At 43.5% G+C, this 16560-nt stretch overlaps 1 long non-coding RNA gene across 1 annotated transcript in view; it reads left to right on the forward strand.

Annotated features, from left to right (window-relative positions):
* Nucleotides 1–16560, forward strand: part of LOC102154816 — a 393058-nt gene that overhangs the window by 286696 nt on the left and 89802 nt on the right. The window contains exons 5-6 of the long non-coding RNA XR_005360886.1: nt 8356–8454; nt 15502–15592. This is a non-coding gene — a long non-coding RNA (uncharacterized LOC102154816). The remainder of the gene's footprint in view (nt 1–8355; nt 8455–15501; nt 15593–16560) is intronic.

The raw sequence follows: 16560 nt of genomic DNA on the forward strand, positions 1-16560 counted from the left end.
CCAATTTAGTATTGATGGAGTGAGAATGGGGCCAGAGGATGCTGAAGGAAGAAGGGTGGAATCCAGGATGACTTCTTTGATTAGTGCTGGGTGATCAGGTGAATGTGAATGTCATAAGCCTAGGAAAAGGAGATCTGGGGGAGAGGTTGACTGACTCAAGCTTTGGCTCGTTTGGTTTGAGAATCTGAAGGACATGTGGTTGGACACCCAGAAACTAGTTGGAAATATGGCCTTAGCTTAAGAATGGTGAAGACTCACAATGCTGAAGCAGCACCTTCTGGGCAGCCTTCTTCTTTTGGAAAGTGTGCCATCTCAGCTCCCCTCCAGCCTCTCCCAGCTCCACCTGTCAGATGACTCCAAGTCACATTTTTAGACACTGTTTTTCCATCACCCTAAAGAAAAAGTAGCCAAGCAGACCAGACAATGGTAATCTTAGCTGTATCCACACAACATCTTCCACCTTCCTTAACTGTGTCATCAAGCAAAACAATGAATGACTTTTAACCCTTAAAGAATTCGTGGTCACCAATTCTGGTGTATGTGTGTGTCTGTGTGAGTGAGATCCACACCAACAAAGAATTCTTGGATGTCCACTGGGGGTCCTACAATTCAACTTAAGTCTGACACCATCTACATCAGATCCCACAAGTTAGGGGCTCAGTCCTATGAGACTGTCCCCCTCTCCGCTCCCTTCTACCCACTTCAGACACCAGTTACAAACCCCAGTTGTTACCTGTAGTTCTGACCAACTGGCTGTAGGTAAGAGGTTCCAATGACCCCCTCCTTGGATTTGTTTCATTTGCTAGAAGCAGCTCACAGGACTCGGAAACATGTTGCTTACTAGATCGTCAGTTTATCATAAAAGCATGTAACTCAGGAACAGCCAGATGGAAGAGATGCATAAGACAAGGTGTGGGGGACCTTCCATGCCAGAGCTTCCGTGCCCCCTCTGGGCATGCCACTTTCCCCACTTGTGCATGTGTTCACCAACCCAGCAGCTCTCCCAATCCAATCCTTTTGGATTTTTATGGAGGCTTCATTACATAGGCATGATTGATGAACTCATCGACCTTTGCTGATTGAACTCAATTTCTAGTCCCTCTCCCTTCCTTGGAGTTGAGGGTGAGGAGAAGACTGTCTAAGCATACCATTGATCTACTGGCAACCAGCCCCCATTCTTAGGCACACCCAAAAGCCACTTCATTAATATAACGAAATACACCTTGATCATTCTTCACACTTTGGAAATTATGATGGCTTCAGGAACTCTATGCCAAATGGGGACAAAGAGCAAAAGATCTATTTCTTATTATAAATCACAAAATCACACCCTCTGTGTTGTCATCCATTTCCATTTTTGTGACTTCTTAAGAGTTTCTAATTGTTAACAGTTCGTGAGCCCTCCAACTGTTTTATTCTGTCTTTCATTCAATACTGTGTGCCAGCCACTGATAAACAAGATGCAAAATCTCAACTGCCTTAGGTCTTAGCATTGAGTGGGAGAGAGAAACGGACATTAAACTAATAATTACCAAATAACCATGTAAGATTGGATTTGTCCTAAGTATTAGAAGAAGGAAATACATAGAGCACCGTGGGATGTAGCCTAGTCTGGTGATGGCGTCTGGGTGGAGGGTGATGCTGTTTTCTGAGATGAGAATCCCAGAAGAATCAAGTTTGGGTGTGACTTTCAGGGTTTAAATAAGACTCAAATGCATATGGAGCTCACTATGTACCAAGCAGCATTCTTAAACAGGCTACAATCATCCACTCGTGACCTTCCCAGCTAACCTGTGATGGAGGGACCATCATGATTCCTGTTTTCCAAATGGAGGCCTGAGGCACAGAGGGTTGAGTGGCTTCCTCAAGGTCACACCACTAGTAAATAGCAGAGCCAGGATTTTGAAACCTAGGCTGTCTGGTCCCAGAATCCACATGATGCAGACTCTCTCATGAGACTTTATTTAGATCCATTCAGCCGACAATTCTGGTGGGACGTCTAAGTGAAAATTTGATAAACTGCTTTCTTATCCTTGTTAAAAAAACAAAATTCAACCGAGTCAATTTGAAGGTCTAATTGGCTTTATTCAACGATTCATGAATCAGGCAGCATGATTCTCTATCCCGTCTAGCAGATAGAGAAAGGAGCTCTGAGGAGCTGTACAAAATGAAAGGCTTTCATAGGCAAAATGAGGAAGACAAAGGAAGTTTCTTTATGTCTTTGTGGGTTTTTTTTTTAAAGATTTTATTTATTTATCTGAGGGAGGGAGAGAGAAAGAGAGGGAGCACGAGTGGTGGGGAAGGGCAGAGGGAGAAGCTGTCTCTCTACAGACAGGATCCCAATGCAGGACTCGATCCCAGGACCCTGGGATCATGACCTGAGCCAAAGACAGATGCTTAACTGACGGAGCCACCCAGGAGCCCCAAGAAAGGAAGTTTCTGGCAAAGATTATTTCAGCAAGGTCACCTTGCTTTGGGGAAAGACAGGGGTCTATCAGGCAGATGTCATCCCTAGTGCTAACTAGGTAATTCTAATTTGACTGGTTAAAGGTTACATTCCTGGAGGAGCCTGAAACTGTAGTTAGGTCCCATGTTAAGTCTTGGCTGGGGCTGTGGGGCTTAGCACAAGTGACTCCATTTTGGGCCTGTTGTTTCTTTTAAAATATCATGTAGGAATGTTGGAGAGGATGTGGAGAAAAGGGAACCCTCTTACACTGTTGGTGGGAATGTGAACTGGTGCAGCCACTCTGGAAAACTGTGTGGAGGTTCCTCAAAGAGTTAAAAATAGACCTGCCCTACGACCCAGCAATTGCACTGCTGGGGATTTACCCCAAAGGTTCAGATGCAATGAAACGCCGGGACACCTGCACCCCGATGTTTCTAGCAGCAATGTCCACAATAGCCAAACTGTGGAACGAGCCTCGGTGTCCATCGAAAGATGAGTGGATAAAGAAGATGTGGTCTATGTATACAATGGAATATTACTCAGCCATTAGAAACGACAAATACCCACCATTTGCTTCAACATGGATGGAACTGGAGGGTATTATGCTGAGTGAAATAAGTCAATCGGAGAAGGACAAACATTCTATGGTCTCATCCATTTGGGAAATATAAATAATAGTGAAAGGGAATAGAAGGGAAAGGAGAAGAAATGTGTGGGAAATATCAGAAAGGGAGACAGAACATAAAGACTCCTAACTCTGGGAAACGAACTAGGGGTGGTGGAAGGGGAGGAGGTCGGGGGGTGGGGGTGAATGGGTGACGGGCACTGAGGGGGGCACTTGACGGGATGAGCACTGGGTGTTATTCTGTATGTTGGTAAATTGAACACCAATAAAAAAATAAATTTATTTTAAAAATAAAATAAAATATCATGTAGGACAGTCTGCGTTGGGATTTCTGTTATTGCTGCCAAAAGAATCCCAGCAGATACAGATGTGAATGGATGCCTGAAATCATAAAATTCAGGAGAGAGGGCTGGGCTGGACATTTAATCTGAGAGATGCCTTATAAGATGTTCCACTTCCAGCAGCACATTCTGGGCTTTCCCTTCTGCTCAAGGGTCCCTAATCCTTAGAGGCTTTGCATGGATTATAGCATCTTCTGTGAGACAAAGACACATAAGGGATGATTCTTGTTTTTAAAACTAAATCCATTGGGAGTAACTGCCTGCCTTGTGGGTAATACCACCCATTCATGGCTTCTGCCTTCCTGTCCCCACCTATACACATACATGTACGCCTTAAGACCTTTTGGACTGACTTTTATTATGTATAAGCTAAGTTGGACATGGTGATGGATGTGAAAACTGGCAACTCTGAACAGCAAAAAAAGCAAGTGGAGCAGAAACAGCTCTCAGCAATGGATTCGGGATGCTCAGGCTGCTTGTCTTGGGCATCTCACATCCCACTTGTCTTGTTGCAAATATTGTACTGCTACCTTGTTCAAGATTGACGAAGACTGATTAAAATCCTTTAAATGGCTCTTGTTGACAAGATTTGCTATAGAACATTTTAATGACTAAACAAAATTATAGTGCAATCTCACTTGATTAAAGACAAAACGATACCTGTGCAATTTCCAGTGTATAGGTTAAAAAAGCAACTTAAAAACATCTTTAAAAAAAGAAAACCATCTTTAAAGGATTCAGAGCCTGGATTCTGCTGCAGAGAAGCATGGCAGTGTGTGTGGTGGCATTGTTCCTGGATTTCCTTCCCCTTGACCAAGGCCTCCTGTCTGGTTTTTGTTTTCTTTCTCCCCCACTGGCATTGTCTGCTCTTTTCTGATTGTTTAGATAGCATAAAGGTGGCCAAGAAAGACCAGATGCCATTTCCAAGTAGCGTTCTCTTTTTAGATGTTCTCTGAACTTCACTCTATGGCAGACTCAATACACCTGTTAGTCACTTCCCTTCACATTCCCTCCACGGCTCCTGTCTGAAGCTCTTCCCTAATATCACTAATGCAACCCACCTCTTGTTAAGACAAAGATGAGTTGATTACTTCTGGTGGTAAGGAAGCACCCCTCCTCATGTAATGGCAGGATCTCAGATGAGGGGAAGGAAGGTCAGAAGACTTAGAAGTTAAAGACTAGGTCTTTCAAAGTGGGGGCCTGGTTAGGATTAGGTGAGGATAATCAATAGCTCGGGGTTGGTAGATACACTAAGGTGTGGATTTTGAGGCAAGGGATTAGAAATATTTAGAGTATAAACTTGGTATTTTTCCATTGGCAAATTTCCTTTGGTAGCGGTACAAAGAGTTGATGAGTATTTCTTATGTTCTTATAGTGAATATCAGATTGTTTCCCTGGGCCGGAGACTTGGGGGTAGGGGAGGAGCCATGCTAATAAAGTAGAGGAGTAGCACAAATTCATGTTCAAGTAGACAGCAGGATGTAGTTTTGGTTCTCAGTGTCCAAGCTGAGGGTAGATAATTTCCCTTCTCAGTCCACATGGATAAAGTGCAGGGTGCTTAACATGCTCACAGCATCCTGTGTGCCTTACCCTTTGCCTACCTGTCCTTCTCCACCACATTCCACTCTGACCTTGCAGTCTGCAATTCAGTGCCATTGACTTGCTGTTAGTTCCTTCTCACCTCAGGGCCTTTGCACTTACTGTATTCTCTACCTGGAACAGCCTCGCTCCTTTGCATTTTTTGTTTTGTCAGCTCCTTTTTGTAGGGCTCAAATGTTATCTCTTCAGTGAAGCTTCACTAATTCTAGTCTAAGATGGGCTCCACTTTCCAGCTCTTTTGATACTCCTTACATCTTCTTCAGACCACTTATAATAGTTAAATAGAAATTTTGGAATTTATTATTTTATGTTTGCCTCTGACTTTCTTGCCGTGGTATTCTTCGGGTTTACAAGAGTGATTTGCAGCTACTGGATACGCGGTACATATTTGTGGAATACATATGGGAAATATGGACTGTGTCTCTGGATCTTTGAGGAAAGTTTTGGTTTTGCGAAGTATGTACACTGCTGATGGAAACCTTCTGTGCTGTCTACTTCCACTGTGATGATTTGTAACTCCCCCTCCAATTCATATTTTAAAGTTCTAACCTTTCTGTTTCTATCACAGCACTTATTTCTCTATATTGTAATTGGCCCCCATCAGACCCTAAGCTTTAGGACAGAAGGAACTCACTCACCTCTTCCTTTCTGGGACCCAGCACAATGCCTGGCATTTAGTAGGTGTCCTGTATGTTTGCAAAATGAATGAATGAATGAATGAATGAATGAATGAATGGATTTAGGAATAAAACTGGGATAGTGAATCTCAGCTCTAGGTAAGTATTGCCTGGCAGGAATTCATTCATTCGTTAATTATGTATCACACACATACTATATACCAGGCGCAAATCCCATGCAGTACACAAAGTAGATAAAAAGCCTTGTCCTCATGGAACTTACGTTGTGCTGGAGGTAGACACACAATAAGCAAGATTAATAAGTCAACATATGTAAGGTGCTAGGACTAGGATGAGACAAATTAAGCATGTACTTTGCAAAAGTTAAGGGAGGATGGCAAAAACTCGGTGATAAAAATAAATATGCAGAGGCCCCTGGTGGCTCAGTTGGTTAAGCAGCTGACTTTGGCTCAGGTCAGGGTCTCAGGGTCCTGGGATTGAGCCCCAAGTCAGGCTCCTGTTCAGCGCAGAGTCTGTTTCTCCCTCTTCTTCCCCCTCTGCCCCTCCCTCTCGCCCTCTGCCCCTCCCCCATTCATGCTCTCTCTCTTTCTCAAATAAATAAAATCTTAAAAAAATAAAATGAATGCAAAAATATCTATGATGAACAAACTATCAAGATTTTAAGTAAAGATGGATGTTTTATATCCTGTTAGATAAATGCTAATGAAAAAAAATAAAGGGATGCTTGGGTGGCTTAGCGGTTGAGCATCTGCCTTTGGCTGAGGGCATGATCCTGGAGTCCCGGGATCGAGTCCCACATCGGGCTCCCTGCATGGAGCCTGCTTTTTCTTCTGCCTGTGTCTCTGTCTCCCTCTCTGTGTCTCTCATGAATAAATAAATAAAAATATTTAAAAAAATAAAAAAAAGAAAATGGGATAGGGGTGGGTAGGGAATTTGGGAAGGAGAGGTAATGAAATTGTAGGTGGAGTGACCACAGAAGACCCCTACCAAGATGGTGATGCTTGGGTGAAGACCTGAAGGAAGTGAAGAGCACTTTCCTCACATCTGGGGGGAAAACATTTTAGGTGGCAGGAACAGCAGGTACAAAGGCCCTGAGGTAGGAGCACATCTGGAAAAGAACTTGTGTGACTGGAGGAGAGTGAGCAGACAGGAGGACTTGGTGGGGGGCAGAAGTACAGAAGGTGGAATTAGAGGGGTAACAGAGGCTCAGATGTAGAGGGAAGGGACTAGACTCTATATGGCTAACTCATCTGAACTTTTCTTTTTTAAAACGATTTTTATTTATTTATTCATGAGAGACAGAGAAAGGCAGAGACATAGGCAGAGGGAGAAGCAGGCTCCTTGCAGGGCACCCAATATGGGACTTTATCCCAGGACCCCGGAATCACACCCTGAGCCAAAGACAGAAAATCTCAACCGCTAAGACACCCAGGTGTCCCCAGAAATTAAGATTTAAAGTGCGAATTGAACACCAATAAAAAATAAATTAAAAAAAAAATAAAGTGCGATTCCTTAATTTTAAAAGAGAGTCCACTAATTTGCAAAAATTGCTAAATGCTGCACAGGCTAACACCAGTGGTTCACTGCTGGGGGCGATTTTGCCTCCCAGAGGACATTGGCGGTGTCTGGAGGTACTTGTGGTTGCACATCAGGGAGGGGCTGCTCCTGGTGGGTAGCACACAGGTGGAGACAGAGCCACAGGTGCCGCCAAGATTCTCCTAGGTGCAGGACAGCCCCCAGCGACAAAGCATGACCCAGCCCCAAATGTCGGCAAGGGAGGTTGGGAAATCCTGTGTGAAACAGAACATGCCCATGTGGATGGAATCTGTTGATGAGGTCAGCAAATTTCTTAAAGTGAGCAGATGGGCCGGAGGCCCCGGGATGGCCCTCTTCCCCCAAGACCTCACAAGGCCGACCCGTTGCCCTATTTATGCTTCAGAGGAAGCGATTCTCCACCACGTGCCCAGCACTCCTCTCTATTAAGTAGTCACCACCCAGAGCCCCTCATTTCCATGTCTGCAACCACCCCAGGTACAAAAGATGTCCTGTTCACAAGAGGCAGATGGAGATCAGCCAATTACAAGGCTATTAGTCTACAGCGCGGGCCCGGCCTTATGGCATCTCTGTGGGCTGCACACTCCAGGAGCGTAGCTTTGTGCCTGTTGGCTTGTTTAGTGCCACGACTGCCCAGTCTGGTTCTCTAATTCTTGCTGGTGAAGCACAGTTTCCTATTCTAAACCTGAACCATTCCATTAGTAGGTCCTAAGCAGCAGCAAGATCCATCCTTCTGCATACTCTATCCATAGCTGATTATATGATTCACATTTCAATAGCCTTTTTCTTCATTAAAATGAAGTAAAAAAGATAAATCACTTTGGATAGACTTTTGTTGTTACGCGGGAGTATGTCTAGAGCGACTGCTTTTGGTCGGAAGAGCTGGAACCGAAGTTTTAAACTCAAAAATGCCTTACAGAGGCCAGGCAGGTAATGGGAAGGCATAAAGCAGGCTGTTAAAATAGGGAGTGGTGGGAACTGGGAGCCCCTGGGGGTGAGTGAGGGGGGGGTCACCCAGGCTGGAAGCATCTGTCCCTCACAGCCAGCCAATGCTGCAGAATGGCAGTCGGACCCAGCGTGGCAAGACCTTTTGACATTTTGATAGATATCGGAAATTTTAAATACGTTCATTCATTTTAATATTCTTTGCAGGATGTCGCCAAAACCATATATGTTGCCTGCAGGTGGTTTGTGCGTCACCAGAGGACGATCTCTACTTAGATTCTTGGGAGCCATCTGTTTTCTGCATATGTGAGTAAATTGATCCAGAAAGTTAGAAACAGACCAGGTTAAGAAGGAGGGGTAGTGAATTAAAGACCTGCCCAATTTGGAGAAATGGTTTTCCTATGTACCCCCAAAGCAAAGCCCCATTAATCTCCTTGGATCATAGTGGCCATTTGTGTACTAGGCATCCTACTAAGGTAAGGGCGGTTTCCTACAGCACCTTGGGAAAGACTGCCTCCATTTTGCAGATGAGAAACCTGAGTCTTGGGGATACCCAAGGGTTTGAGCTCAGGGATTGAGCATCTGCCTTTGGCTCAGAGCGTGATCCCAGGTCTCCAGGATCAAGTCCCACATCCGGCTCCCCTCAGGGAGCCTGCTTCTCCCTCTGCCTATGTCTCTGCCTCTCTTTCTCTGTGTCTCTCATGAATAAATAAATAACATCTTAAAAAACCAAATAAACAAAAAACCCTGAGTCTTACAGTAGTAACTGCTCATGATCACATGATAGGATTTGAGCCTGGGAACCTGCAAGCTTTTATCTGTGCTCTTTATTGACCAATAGATGTGGCTTGGAGCTGAGGATGAGTATTTCTGAGCTTTAGAAAGGCATTTTATAGTTTTTGACCATATCCATGGAGGTGAAGTGGAACACAGGCAATTGGATGGTCAAATCCTAGACTCCCGAAGTGCATGAGGAAAGCAGGGACAAAGTTGGCCAATTTATCATTTTCCTGAGCAGCTCTCCACCTGTGCCTGAGGGAAGCTGGGTAAATTCTGCCACTCCCTACTGCTCTGTTCCACACCATTCTCTAGGGTTCCCCAGCAAGACTGAGCCTCTGGTTGCCTGTAGGAGCATCCCACCTGATACGCTGAGAACTAGCATCTTTCCCTCCCCAATCTCACTACTTTTCCCTCTCATTTCAACGAGGCTTGTATAAGTCCTTGTCTCGGGGTTTGCTTCTGGGAGAACCCAAACCAAGACCCAAGGGAATCTCAGATATTCTTTGGTTGTTGCCAGCATTGGATTATCTTTGCTTCTGTTGAAGCTAATGAGGTCCCCAAGCCTTAGTCATCTGCATTTATCATACAAAGTCTTATGTTGTCCTAAGGGGTGGGTTATAACAGAAGAGAGCATCAGTCTTAAACTTATGAGGAGAACAGTTCAAAAATGGGAAGGAAGGGGGAGAAGATATAAATCAAAAGGGTTTATTTGGTCACAGAAAAGACACTTGATTGCTGTGACCCCTGCCATGTTTCCATTGGCTAAAACTCGACTGATTGTCTACAGTGTAACATTGCCAATGATAAGAGGCTCTTTACTTTCATCTTTCTGTTTAATTTCCTAACAACTTGAGAGGAAGAACTCTCTGGCACTGCAAATTACTTTGGATTGTAACAAAAAAGATCCAGAACCCTTTCTCTATTTCTTTTAATAGTCATTCAGGGACACAGTGTAATTGAATTAAGACACTTCCAAGAGGTGAATTATAGGATAATAATTCAGACCTTTCCATTTAATGGGAGCCGGCCTATGGCCTTGGGTCCACTAGATCTGAAGGGGTGAATTACTGCTCTATAACTCACAAAGTCCCACTTAAAGAGACCCTGGTTAAAGAGAATTAGCATCAACAACCAAGTCAGCAAAGGCAATCCGAGATCTAAGAGTAAGGGGTGCGGGGAACACAGAAATGGATTTGGAAACTTGGCTCCTCACTTCAAAGAAGTCAGATATCAGAGAATAATGTCAGACCCTCAATGAAAAATGAATGGCCTCTCAGCCGAGTAGGGCTCTGGGTATTTTCTGCCAATGGCCCCACATGCATGTGTGGAAGTCTCGAGCATTCCATCCTTTCAGATATAGTAAAATAACAAATCAGTCTTTAATGGTAGTCAGGACCCATGTGAGGTACTCAGCAGGTTTCCTGCATCCTGGAGGCAGAATGGGCAGTGACAATTCAGGGCACCCCCATGTCCTTCTTCCCATCCCTCCCCTCCCCCCAGCATTTCTTTCACTGATGCCTGAAATGTTACCATTCGCAATTCCTTTATTTGGGTTAAACATTAATGTCCTATTTCTTCTTTTTAAAGGAGTCAACACTATACATAAAGTAACTGTATGGCACTTAACTCAAAGACAGATATGAGTTCAAATTCACAACTGACAATCTGTGACATTGCTTATCTCCTTTGGGTTTTAAGTTTCTCACCTGTAAGACGAGGATTATAGGGGACACCTGTGTGGTTTAGTGGTTGAGCACCTGCCTTCAGCTCAGATCATGATCCCGGGGTCCTGGGATTGAGTTTTGCGTCTGGCCCCCCACGGGGTGCCTGCTTCTCCCTCTGCCTGTGTCTCTGCCTCTCTCTCTGTGTGTCTCTCATAAATAAATAAACAAAACCTTAAAAAAAAAAAAAGACGTACCTGCTTAGGGCTATGATGAAGATTAGGTCAAAGAACAGATCAAACACTTAGCAAAGTGCCAGGCAAGGGTAAGGCTTCGGCAAAGAATAAATATTATTGAAAAATATCCTTCAGAGAGTGATATGCATGCCAAGAGTCACATAACTGTGCTCTTCTTTCAAATTCCAGAATGTGAATATTGCTCCATGTAAGAAATAAAGGATGATCCATTCAATATAGTTCATAGATACCTTTTTCCTAAAAAAAAAAAAAAAAAAAAAGATACCTTTTTCCTAATATGGCACCAAAATGGATAGTTTGCTACCTCTGAGGTAAATCTGTTAGAAATTTCTAAAAACCTAGAGAAAACCACGTCAGCTCCAGAGGTTCCCATGCAGTTTAGGAGGTCAGTACCAGGTGGCAGGACCTGACCCACTTTCATTCCCTCTCAGACCTTTTGCCTGTCATCTGCCAACCTTAAGCTATCTGTCCCAAACTTTTACCCAAAGATAAAAAGAGAAAGCTTATAATTCATTACAGTTCATTAAAATGAAAATAAAATTTATTTTGCATCAAAATGAAGAAAATACATTTATTATTAGCATATAAATGGTATTTTTAATGTCACTCTGCCTCAAAATCACTTACATTTTCAATGATCACAGCACACAAAATTAATTTTTGATAGCCTTTTGTGATTTGGCTGAAAATTCTTATTTCTTTTTGTGCTTTAAACAGCAAACTGTATCCACTGCTATTCATAGCAAATTTTAGATAATGAAGCAATTAAAAATACATGGATTTAAGATCTTATCTCATTTTTCCTTTGGCCTATTTCTGCTTCATTATTCATGAAGGGATATGTTTAATTCAGAGTTAGTAATTGCAGATATATCTAGTATAAATTGTGCCTCATATTCTTTACCCATTTCAATTTATTTTAGCAAATAGATCTCTATTTGAAAAAAGTAGTTGAGAGAGGGGAGAGTATGATAAAAATGCAGAAATTTGTGTGTGTGCGTGTGTGCATGCGTGTGTGTGTGTGTGTGTGTGTGTGTTGATTGGCATATCCAAACCAGATCTCAAAAATGTTACCAAAGGATTTGCCAAGAGCTGAGCACTGTGCTGGACAATCACATGTGGCATTTCAATCAATCCTAAGAGTAATCTTACACAGGAGGTACAATTAATACTCCTGTTTCTTAAGTATGGAAACCAAGGCTCAGAAAGTTTACAAAACTGTCTAGAAGTCACAGAGTTAGAAGTGACAGAGAACTGGGGTCACAACCTGGCTTGTCTGCCTCTAGGGCCTATATATCCAACACCCCATTACACTGTTTCTTGTGATTTGGGGCTACATGCTCCGAACCTTGAAGCCACTGGTCAAAGGCTTTTGAAATCCCTCTGTTGCTTCACCACATAGCATCCCCACTTCATCAAGTTGCTGGTCCAAGGAGCTTGCCACCTACTTGGTTCCCATGAACCCAAAATATATTTTAGGAATTTATCCTAGGGAAGTAACAGAACACATACACATGGTTTCTTGTAATGCAACTGGTCACAGGGCATGATCTACCAGTAAAAAAAGAGAAAACAGGGAAGAAAAGAAAAGGAAAAGAAGTAGCCTAGAACAATTCTATTATAGGTTAAATAAATTCTGAGGTTCTTATTTAGTGTTATACTCTGGAGCCATTAAAAATAACGATGAGAATCTAATTTCCTGGCATGCAGAAATGTTCTTGGTAGGCTGCTAGGTAAAAATAGCAGGTGGATGAGACAGTATGTGCAATGTGCTCCTATTTTTAGTAAACATAAGATACATGTACACACGTGTGTAAGAGGAGAGTGAGAATCTGGAACAGTGCTGTCCAAGGGAAAGTCACATATGTAATTTATTTTTAAAGATTTTTAAAATTTAGAGACAGAACATGAGCAGGAAGGGCAGAGGGAGAGGGAGAGAGAAGCCTAAGCAGAGTCCGTGTAGAGCCGTCATGAGGTTCCATCTCATGACCCTGAGATCACCAGCTGAGATGAAACCAAGAGTCAGATGTTCAACTGTGCCACCCAGGCACCCCCATATATGTAATTTAAAATTTTCTAATAGCTGAATTAAAAAGTAAAGTGAGGGACCCCTAGGTTGCTCAGTCAGTTAAACGACTGACCGTTGGCTTTGGCTCAGGTCATGACCCAGGGTCGTGAGATTGGACCTCACATGGAGCTCCACGTGGGGACATGGAGCCTGCTTGCGACTCTCTCTTCCACGCTCTCTGCTCCTTCCCCCTGTTCTCTCTCTCAAATAAATAAATAAATCATAAAAAAAATTAATAAAGTGAATCGGTGAAATTAACTTAATAATGTATTTCCTTTATCCCCAAATATCTAACATATAATCATTTCAACCCAACCAATCTAAAATTATTAATCAGATATTTTACCTTTTTTTTTTTTTTTCATAGAAATCTTTGGATTCTAGCCCAGATCATGAGTTCTCCTCCAGTATAACATTGTCCATGTGGTGCTTTTTCTGTAGTGGCAAAATATCACCCTAATTACTTAATTATACTTTGGGGTGATCATGTTGACACTGCTCCTGAAAAAGAGCACTTTAATTAAATGGAAAATGTCTTTGCTGATTCTTTTACTCTATCAACACATTGCATTAATCCCCCACTATGCACTCCATTCTAGATCCTGGTGTTGCAGGAAAGAACACAATAGGTGAGATCACCACCCTTACAAGACATGAGTTCTGGCAGTGGAGACAGATTAAAAAAAAAAAAAACGTGAACAGAAAAATATTCAGTATGGCAGGTGTTGATGAGAGCTGCAGAGACAAAGGAGGAAAGCAAGACCAAGGTGGGTTTATAAGGAATGGTCAGAGAAGGTGTCTCCAATATGGTGACCTTGTGCACAGATGTGATGGAAGGGACAGAACAATCCTGAAGCTATTTGAGGGATAGTCATCTGACAAGTGCAAAGGCCCTGGGGTAAGAATGAATTTGACATGACTGAGGGACCATGAGGGGCCACAGTGGCTGGAACAGAGCTTCTTCTACCATTTCTGGAAGTGTGAGGTAGAGGTTGAGTTAGGGGTCAAGTGGACTTGAGATATCTAATGGCAAATTTTGAGGTATTGGTATTGCTGTGTTAGAACCCCTCTTGGCCACCTCTAAGTGTTGATAATGACAGACATATTAAGGAACACCAGAAAAGGAAGCTGTGACTACTTGGGTCCACACAGTACAGAGAGAAGAGAACAGCCTTGAGATAGAGAATGTGAATGACCAGGAGAGTAACAGGGGAGGGGAAATGTGGGAACTTGCAGGCAGACGTGATCAAGAGGAACAGAAACCCTGATGATTCCACAAAAATCTTCGGAGGTTGTTAGACTCACAGGACTTGGGATGGCAGCGTAGGCCAAATATATTTAAAACTCAAAGGATGGGGTGACTCTAGCCTACATCTGCCTGGACAAACTTAGGACACTAGGTATTTGGAGAATAATATTGTTTTAATTTGGTTTATTTTTAGTGGATGTGTCCTGTGGGTTTTTAAAAAATTATTTTTCTAAAGATTTTATTTATTTATTCATGAGAGATGCACAGAGAGAGGCAGAGATACAGGCAGAGGGAGAAGCAGGCTCCCTGTGGGGAGCCCGATATGGGACTTGATCCCGGGACTCCGGGATCACGCCCCGAGCGGAAGACAGAGGCTCAACCACTGAGCCACCCAGGTGCCCTTGTCCTGTGGTTTAAACCTGACTTACAAACTCTGTGTGTGTGTGTGTGTGTGTGTTTTTTTTTTTTTAATGTACGCTTAATAATAGATTGGTGGGTGAAAAGCAAAAGTATGCCTCATGAATAGGCTTTTTCAAATAGTGCATTTCCTTGGCATACATGAGTGTTATTTGGGATAGAAGAAAGCTTGATTTATGGAAATCCTCCTTATGCTACAGAGATGCAGAATCAAGGGATGTTGGTTCTGCCGCCGCAGCATGCAAATGACCATTTCTAGCAATTCTTTAGAGTGCACGTTTCTCGAGAGCAGAGAAGGATGGTGTCCAAAAAATAGGTAGGATCTAGTGTGCATGCCAATTGTTCGTATTGCCAGAAAGCCAAGCCATCTGGATGTCCTCCTAATACACTCTCTCCTTCACCCAGAGTAAATCTCTGTCATCATGCGTAAGCGTTAGAACATAATCTCCGTGTTCCAGTCTTGGCTGGTCACTGACTGTCTTGGGAAGGTTACCATAAATCTCCTGAGTCTCAGTTTCCCCTCCTGGAAGGAGAGAATAATTATTAAAATGAGGTTAAGTATGGTTGGACTCGGGATCAAAGAGGGGAACGCTTAGAAAATCTGGCCAATGGCAAACTTTTTTTTTTTTTTTTTTTTTTAGATTTTATGTATTTATTCATGAGAGACACACAGAGAGAGGCAGAGACACAGGCAGAGGGAGAAACAGGCTCCCTGTAGGGAGCCTGATGCGGGACTGGATCCTCGGTCTCCAGGATCAGGCTCTGGGCCAAAGACAGAAAATCTCAACCACCGAGCCACCCAGTTGCCCCCAACAGCAAACTCTTAATAAAGGTTAGTAATACAGAAATGCAAGCATCTAGAGCATCAGCAGAGAGCTACCTGTAGTTTATTTTGTTTCTTTTCCTTCTTTTTCTCCCTAGAGAAAAATGACAGGGACTCACTTTCCAAGAAATTACACTATGTTCAATGACTTCCCATCAAGAGTAAGCAATGTTCCGTATCCTGCCATTGGTAAGTATCAAATGGGCCCATGTCAGACAAGGCATGGCTTTTAATCTCCCTTTATTTGCCATGTCACTTGTCAGTGACCTTGACTGTTGCCGGCTGCCTCGTGTTCTGCAGTTTACTGATAAGTGTGTTCACGGCTTTTGAAGTCATGTCTGCCGAAAACCACATCTGGTTCACCGCCGCCTCAACAGACACACAATGAAATATAAAGGCTAAGTCTGCGGTGTACATGATCCGTGTCTGTTTCCCCAGAGGATTCCAGATGGAGCGAACTCCGCAGAGGCAGGGCCTGACCGCCGGCGACTCTGGCGGGGAGGAGTGAGCAGGGGGTATGAGCTGAGGCCTTTGCTGAACTGGGCAGGGTCCTGTGGTCTCAGACAAGGGAGAGGAGAGGGAGCTCCCATTTCGGGGGGTGGGGGGTGGTGCTCTGCAGCAGCCCTCCCTCCCCGTTTAGTCCACTGGGGACTTTTGTGCAGACCTAGGCTGAGATTTCTCAAACACAATGACCTTGCCCACCCTGGCTGTCTCACTTGGTAAATGCAGTGTAGACACTGGGGTGGGGAGAAGTGCAGCGCTGCAGGGGTGGTATTTTATACCCCGTGAGGGCACAGGTGATGGTGTGTGACATTGAAAGTCGGATGAAAACATCAGCTGTCATTTATTGAGCTTGTACTGTACATTGGATGCTAGTCCTGATTGCTTTCCCTGCCTAGACACCATCCTGCGAGGTAGCTGTGGGCGACAGGATGTCCATTTTACGGATTTGGAAATTGAAACTCAAAGAGGTAAAGGAAGCACCTTGCCCAAAGGTGATCGGTCCTTAGAACTTCACATTTTTTTAAAAGAGTTTTTTGTTTTAATTTTATTTATTTATTCATGAGAGACAGAAGAGAGAGAGAGAGAGAGAGAGAGAGAGAGGCAGAGACACAGGCAGAGGGAGAAGCAGGCTCCCTGCAGGGAGCCCGATGCGG

This window comes from Canis lupus, chromosome 6, assembly GCF_011100685.1.
Source record: "Canis lupus familiaris isolate Mischka breed German Shepherd chromosome 6, alternate assembly UU_Cfam_GSD_1.0, whole genome shotgun sequence".
Taxonomy (NCBI): Eukaryota; Metazoa; Chordata; class Mammalia; order Carnivora; family Canidae; genus Canis; species Canis lupus.